This window comes from Myodes glareolus, chromosome 2 (assembly GCF_982192425.1).
Source record: "Myodes glareolus chromosome 2, mMyoGla1.1, whole genome shotgun sequence".
Taxonomy (NCBI): Eukaryota; Metazoa; Chordata; class Mammalia; order Rodentia; family Cricetidae; genus Myodes; species Myodes glareolus.
The window spans coordinates 136,262,208-136,269,764 of record NC_142027.1 but is presented as its reverse complement, the minus strand read 5'-3'; the positions used below and the strand labels follow the sequence as shown (position 1 = coordinate 136,269,764).

General features: G+C 51.4%; 1 long non-coding RNA gene across 1 annotated transcript; it reads right to left on the bottom strand.

The window, feature by feature from the left end:
- Positions 1-559: 559 nt before the first annotated feature.
- Positions 560-3,330, bottom strand: LOC146895432 (uncharacterized). The gene is made up of 3 exons (XR_014997313.2): positions 2,883-3,330; positions 2,019-2,189; positions 560-811 (listed from the first exon to the last, which is right to left on the bottom strand). It is a non-coding gene; the product is annotated as an uncharacterized LOC146895432 (long non-coding RNA).
- Between the last annotated feature and the right edge of the window lie 4,227 nt (positions 3,331-7,557).

The window sequence follows — 7,557 nt, the reverse complement described above, 5'->3', positions numbered from 1 at the left end:
GTGTCTCGGGGGCCGGAGAGACAGATGCACAGCATTTAGGAGCTCCCACTGTTCCTCCCAAGAACCCGAGTTCTATGTCAGCCCCCTCTGCATTTGTCCGCTCACAACCACCTCTAAGTCCGGCTGTTGAAGGCTCCAATCAATGACTGACTGCCTCTGTGGGCACCTGCCCACGTGCAGACATACATGTTACTAATTATACTACTACAAATGTGGTGGAAAGCAACTGAAGCAGCAGCTGGACACTGACTTCTGCGCTCCACGTGTGGGTGCACATGATACATACATGACACATGTGCACGCACACACGTGCACACACACGCACTGGACCCCCAGCAGGGGTGGGATGGGCAGAGAAAGATACAAAAGCAAGCACAGGAATGGAAAATGCCCACACCCTGTGGGGTGGGTGATACCTCAGGGGTGAAGTGCTTGCTACAGAAGGGTCCTCACTGGGAACTTTGCGGGAGTTCCACGGTAGGCACCATGTCCCTGGGGAAGTAGGTGCTCCCTCACTGGGTTCGAAGTCTTATGAGTGAAAGAATTTAGGAACAGGCTGTTGGATGCCCATGGGAAATTTTATTAGAGTTTGAGAGAAAACAACGGTGCAGGTTAGAAATGTCAACTGGGAAGAAGAGCGCTGAGGGGAGGGAGGGAAGCCACGCCTTGACGCAGGCGTCGTGTTCAGCAAATGGAGCTCAGCACGTGAACACATGGTGGAAGTCACATGTGGAAGGGGTCGGGGTCAATGCAGAGGAGGCGTTAGAAAGCTCAAAGTGCCGGAGGAAATGTGCTTAGGCGTCAACCATATCTGAAAGAGACAGGAGGGGAGAAAAGTCTCCCGGCTCACACCTCTGCTTGCTCGCTGTGTTCCCCAGCCCTCTGCTAGCTCTAGCTCACCAGCTGATAACTCACTCGTGGCGGAGCCCAGAGCAATCGAGCTGTCTTTCTCTGAAGATTCAACATCGAGTCACTCCGCTCAACTCATTCAGTCTGGATTACACACTTGAGTCAGAAAGCCCAGACTCTGGCCCAGTGTGGATCACCCCCCACCCCCACACCTTGTGTAAGAAGGCTGGGGAGAGAGAGTCTCCCAGCACCTAGATGCTGAATAGGCAGAACCACAGACACTTTCTACACTGGCTCAGCTCTTAATAGTGAGAACTGCGAGCAAGCCACCTGCAAACACGGACTTGCTTCATCTTTGCTGCTGTATAAGGAAGACTCTTTATTACTTATGCATGGTCCCAAGTCATCCAGGCTGGTCCGGAACTCACTAAGTAGCCAAGGATAACCTTGAACTTCTGTCCCCACCATCTTCCCTTTGCCCAGAACTGGGGAGAAAACCCAGGCCTTCCCCGCATGTGAGTTGGGGACTCTGCTGAAACTTTCTCAGTATTCCCCAGTACATAGACAGGAAGTGGAGACACAGAGAGGTCATTAGTTTATGCTTGGCCACACAGCAAGTGCAGGGCAGAGTTGAGATCCAAAGCCACAGCCTGGTTCTCTGGGGTTCCATTCTCCGCCATCTCCCCTGGCCTGGGGCAGGGACAGAGCTCTAGGCAGGATTCCCCCCTCATGCCGGGAGGACTCAGTGCCGTTGTTCCTCGCTCCACCCAGCCTGGCAGTAATGTCTAAGGCCAGAGGAAAGAGAACTTTAGCGAGAGAAGGTGTCATGGCTGCCTCCATGGGACTGAGGAAGAGAGCTAGGGATGGGAGGTGGAAGGGACGTGACCCAGTGCTTGGACTTCAAACTCTGCTAGTTTGAAGCAATTCTGTCTCCATTTGGTACCTCCATCTTCCCTTTGGTCTTCTTTCTAGGAGTCCATCCTCCACCTCAGTCTCTCAAGGACATGTCCCTGGACTGGGCACCCCCGGGGAATCCAAGAGGATCAACAAATACTGTTTTTTTCAAATATGGACCATTAAATAAGGTCCTATTCACAGGTTCTGAGAGATCAGGATACAAGTGTGTGTGTGTGTGTGTGTAGCGTGTGTGACAGTGTCTCTTTTATTACCTTGTATCTTTCTCTTTTGTTTTGCGGTTTTCGGCCCTTTTGTGGAAGGTACATGCTGCTGGCTTCTGTGGTTATTTTCGCCTAACAGCTGTGTTTCCGGCAAGCAGCTGAGGGGTTCTTCTGACTCAGCAAAACCAGAGTGGGAACTGTCAAGAAGCTGCTCAAGCGGGGCTAGAAACAAAGATGCCAGTCCTCCAACCTCGCCCACCCCAACCTCCCCCCTCCCTACTCCTTTCACTTCCTTCCCTGTGGGTATCTTTGAAAGCCTCCTAAAGTGCTTTTTAAAACCTGCCTCGACCTGTCTGCTCCAGACACGGATGAAAGTGGCCCAGGGCTAGGCCTCCTCCTCCTCTCCAGCCTCCTCCTTCCTTTTCCTTCCTCCTCCTCTTTCCTTCTCCACCTCTTCCTCCCTCCTCCTCCTTCCTCCCCTCCTTGGGAGGCCTGAGTGTCTTTTCCCAAGGAGGGGGCCTTGAAGTCAAAGCAGTGGCTGTGGTCCTTCTGTGGCTTCCCAGGGTGTGGCCTTCCTCAGCTGCTGCCCCAGGAGCCTGGGGACTTCCACCGGCGTGCACTTGGCTGATTTTCATGGGGGCCATTTAGCAGCTCACTTTGCCCGCCCACTGGCCCAGGATTCCCCCTTAACTTTAGACAGGAAGGGAATGAGAGGGGAAAGGAATCCTGGGGTTCCTAGGAGTCTGCAAACTGCTCCATGCAGGACTGCCAGGCAGCTGTCCTCTGAGCTACAGTGCTGCTGTTCTGAGAAAGAAAAGGGACAAATAATTTGAGCTCCTTCCTACGCATCCCTTGCAGCTGCTGATTGACTAACCGAAAGCGGCTGGCTGTCTCAGCCCCATGCGCAGCATTTACCCAAGGAGCCCAGCTAACCCTTCTTGCAAGGGGCTTGTGCAGGTTCTCGGCTGGTGGGGGCACTGGCGGCTCGAGGAGGACGCAGCGTTGTTCACTTCAGTGTGTGTACTTGTTTCTTTTGCCTCATCCTGAAACAAGATGGTGTTGGGAAATGTTGCCCCATGGGCTTGGGTTCCAGGAATTTCTCACAAGGGAAAAGCTTGGGAACTGAAGCCAGCAGAGAGCTCCCAAAGCCGTTGGTTTAATGGTACGGTTTGTGGAAATAAAGAAGCTGCTGACAGGGCTTGAAGTAAAAGACTGGAACAGAGTGCTGAGCCCTGTGGGATGGGTTCCAGTCAGAGACTGGAGTTCCGGTCCTCGGTGACTATTGAACGCCTCTGGGCAAGGAGTGTTCGCACAGTGCTAGAGCGGTGTTGGCCTGGATGTGGAAGCCTCCAGGTCTCTATTTTGTTACCTGAAAGAGCAGAAATGAATCAGAGTGAACACCCCGACCCCTGCCTTTCCCTTCTTCCCCCCACCGACTCCCTGCCCTTCCCCTTCCTTTCTTCTTTTCCAGGTCTCACACAGACCAGCTAGCTTTGAACTCACTATGTAGCAGAAGATGAGCACAGACTTCTCATTCCTCTGCATCCAATTCCAAGTGCTAGGATTATAGACCTGTGCTAAGGGTGGGACCCAAGTGTAGCAGGCTTTCTTTTAGGCCACCAACCAACTCCCAATCATGACCCTGACGGAAGACTTCCTATTAGTTAGAAATGGTCAGCCTCAGCTTATGCTTGTTGCTGGCTACTTTTTTTTTCTTTAACTTAAATTAACCTGTTTCTCTTCATCTATGTTTTGCCTCAGGGCTTTTTACCTTTCTTTCTTCCTTCCTTTCCTACTTCCTGTCTGCTGGCTAGCCGCTGCCTGGGTGGCCCCAGGCACCTCCGTCTCTTTCTCCCACATTCTTTCTCCTCTTCTCCTGTTTATTCTCTCTGCCAGCAAGCTCCACCTTTCCCTCTCCTGTCTAGCTATTGGCGGTTCCAGATGATTAGATCAATCAGGTGCCTTAGGCAAGCAAGGAAAAACAAATGCATGCAACACATCTTTACAAAAATAAGCAAAGACAGCATAAACAAATGTAACACACCTTTCCACAGTTAAAGTAATGTTCTGCAACATAAACAAATGTAACGCATCTTTACATAGTTAAAGTAACAATTTCATAAAACCCAGGACTTCGCCCTGGCTAAGCAAGCTAACTGAACCATATTCTCAGCCCCAAACTGGGTTGCCTGGGGAAACAAAATGACACTCAGCCTACTTCCTGGTGAGCCGTGATGGTGTCTGGTGAGCCTGCCTGTCACACGACCACAGATCAACTCTGTCTCCCTACTTTGCCCAAGATCTATGGGTCATTTTATTCTCAAACTCCGGCGGCAAGCAGGAGGCCCAGGTGTGGTCACCGTTTCCCACAGCCCTGACCAGAATGACGATGGGATGTCTGTGGGACTCTGGCTGGCACAATGGCGCCAACGTCAGGAACTCCTGGGAGAAAAGGCATCTTACGGTTAGATTTCTGAGAGGCAGGTCCTATGTTCTCATTGCTTTACAGAGGGGAGAACTGGCCTGAAGGGGAAGCCAACACACACACAGCAAGTATGGAGAGGCTGTAGGCTGTCTCAGCACAGCTTTCCAGACCTGCCACCACCAAACCTGCTCTTCACTTTGGACCTCAGAACTATATTGTGGGGTAAGGCCCTTTTCTGGGGGGACTGAGTGCCGAGCCCAGTGATAGAGGGCTTGCTGAACATGTGTGAAGCCCCGGGTTTCAATACTACAAAGGGGGAGGGGCCTATTAAACTCTAAACCAGTGAATCCCAGATGCGATTTTTCATTGCCCTCCCCACACCCCGCACAATGCCTGGAGGCCTTTCCGCGGGTGTTTCTGCAGGTAGCCAGTGGCTCTGGAAGTCAGATAGCACCTGGGCAGGCCCTCCCCGGATCACTATAAAGAATCAACACCCCAGAACCCATCCAAAGTGAGGACAGAAAAATGGACTTGGGGTGTAGATTGGGGAGCTAGACACACCTCAGAGTTCAGAGCACTTTCTATTCTTGCAGAGGACCCAAGTTTGATTCTCAGCACTCACATTGGGCAGCTCAGAACTTTCTCTAACTCCAACTCCAGGGGATCTGGATACCTTCCTATAAACTCCTTGGGCTATACCACACACAAGTGGCATACACAAACCACACACACACACACACACACACACACACACACACACACACACACACATACACACACACAAACTCCAGTAAAAAAAAAAAAAGAAAGAAAGAAGAACTGAACCTCTGGGTTTCTGGGCTATAAAGAAAGTTTGTGCCTAGGCCCAGCTCTGCACCCATATGAATTTGGCTCCTGCTGCTTCTGTGCTCTCCTCCTTAAATGGAGTCATGGGACAGCACCCTTCTCTCGTGCTCACAGCCCCCAGGTGCCTGCTCAAACACCAAGTGATCCTCCCCTCTCAGGCTCCCTCTCCTCTCCTGATCATCAGGAGATCAAGTGTCCCTGCTGTGTCTTCGCTCCAGGACCTCATGCCACGGTCACCATGAACTTTCCCTCTTGGCAAAATCTGGAGCACACTTGAGCACCCCCCACCGCCCGGGGGCCCTGTTTCTGCACTTACATTGATTACCTGCTTGAGGTCCTTCTTGGGTCTCTGTGCTGTGGCTTCCACCTTCCTCCACTCTTACTTATCCACTTCTCGCTGCCTCCTGCGGTCAGCGACTCTGGTAGCTTCAAGGGAAATGCTTCTAGCCCACTTTCCTGGCTTGGGAAACAGCGTTACTCTGGGAGGGAATGAAAAGCCCGTGTTCATGGACGGGTGTCCATCTCCGCGTCCTTCCTGCTGCCCTTGAGTTTCACGACATTCCTAAGCTCTTCTGTGTTGATGCATGCAAAGCCAGTGGTTTGGGCCCCACTTCTGTCTCCTGTCTCCTAGCCAACATGTGCTTATATCACTTCAGGTTATCTGTCTCCCCTAGTCACGGACACGGAGGTCACCTCTGAATCCTTGCTATGACACCAATATCATCCTGAGCGTTCCTTGTTGTTCCTCTGCAAACGTCTCGAGAATGCGCACCTCTGTCTGTATGGAAGTCCTAACCTAGGGCCTCAGCATGTGACCTTGTTTGGGCGCAGGATGCAACTTGTTAAGGTGAGGCCAGGTTGGAGGCCAGAGAACCTACACTCCAATTCATTACTGTCCTTGGAAGGAAAGCAGCACGGCAGGGATACTGGAGATTGGTGGCCACCACCGTCATGGATTAGGGAGGAGCAAGGGAGGATTCTACCCAAAGACCCATGGGAGTAGTTCCCTCCCAACATGGATTTTTTCCAAATGTTTGGAACTCAGATGTTCTTGTCAGTCAGGGTTCTCTAGAGGAACAGAATTGATAGGATGAATATATACATTAAAATGATGTATTAAATCAGCTTACTTCAAAATAATGACCACAGATGGATCACACCCGAGGGGCTGAGAACTCAGGAGGCGCCCAACCCTGTAGCTGGAGCCTCAGCATTTGGGACAGTCCCACAGTGGCTCTTACTAGAAAGGCTGAGAACCCAGTGTTGTTCAGTCCATGACACTGGGCCCCTCAGCAGTCCAATCTGGCACTGAAAACCTGGAAGGTTCCTGAAGAACCTCTGGTCCTTGGTCAACGATGGAAGCCTGAAAGGACTTTTCCTGATAGCACTGAGGAGCCGGCAGCAGCAACAATAGAGTAAACAAACTCAGTGACAACATGGAAGATGACTATCCGTCTATCCATCCACTCATCTGTCCTTCCACCCATCCATCCACCCATCCACCCATCCATCCACCCAGCCATCCATCCATCCATCCACCCGTCCATGCACCCACCTATCCATCCATCCATCCATCCATCCATCCATCCATCCATTCATCCACCCACCCATCCATCCACCCACCAATTCATCCATCCATCCATCCATCCATCCATCCATCCATCTATCCATTCATCCATGTTTCCACTCCTACTGTGGATCTTCCTTTACCATGGTGCTAGAGTCACAGCAATAATAATAATAATAATATAAACAAATAAAGAGGCCTTCTGTGTTGAGAAACTCACTGTTGGTGAGGGGAAGCCAGACATTAAATTGATCATGAGAAGCGGAAGACCTGACGGCGAGGACCCTGGGGATCCTGAGCATCTTTGTTGCCCAGTGATGCTAACGCTGGGGTCAGGGTAAGGATGGAAGCTGGTGGATGCCGAACTCCACCCTCAGCAGGCAGGCACCTGGTCTGAAGGAGGAAAGAAGCTGGCTTCCTGGTGTGCAGGGGAGGAGGAATGGCCCAGGGTGTGGCTTTACAACTGCTGAAATCTCGGTGTTCCTCAGCTCTGTGCCTCAGTGAGGTCCCTTACAACAGACTGGGACCAAGAATTTGGTTCCAACACCGTGACCCACTTGAGGCCAGCCTGGTTCCATGTGTGCCAACCCCCACTCCACAGAAGGGGTGAGAAGCCATACAACTCCCCCAGAAGGACTTGAAGGTCCTGAGAGGGAACTCAATTGTGTAAATCCATTCATTGTTGCGGTTATTCAAAATTCCCACAAATTCATAGCACAAAAAGTAGAAAAAGGTAATGGCTTCATGCTCCA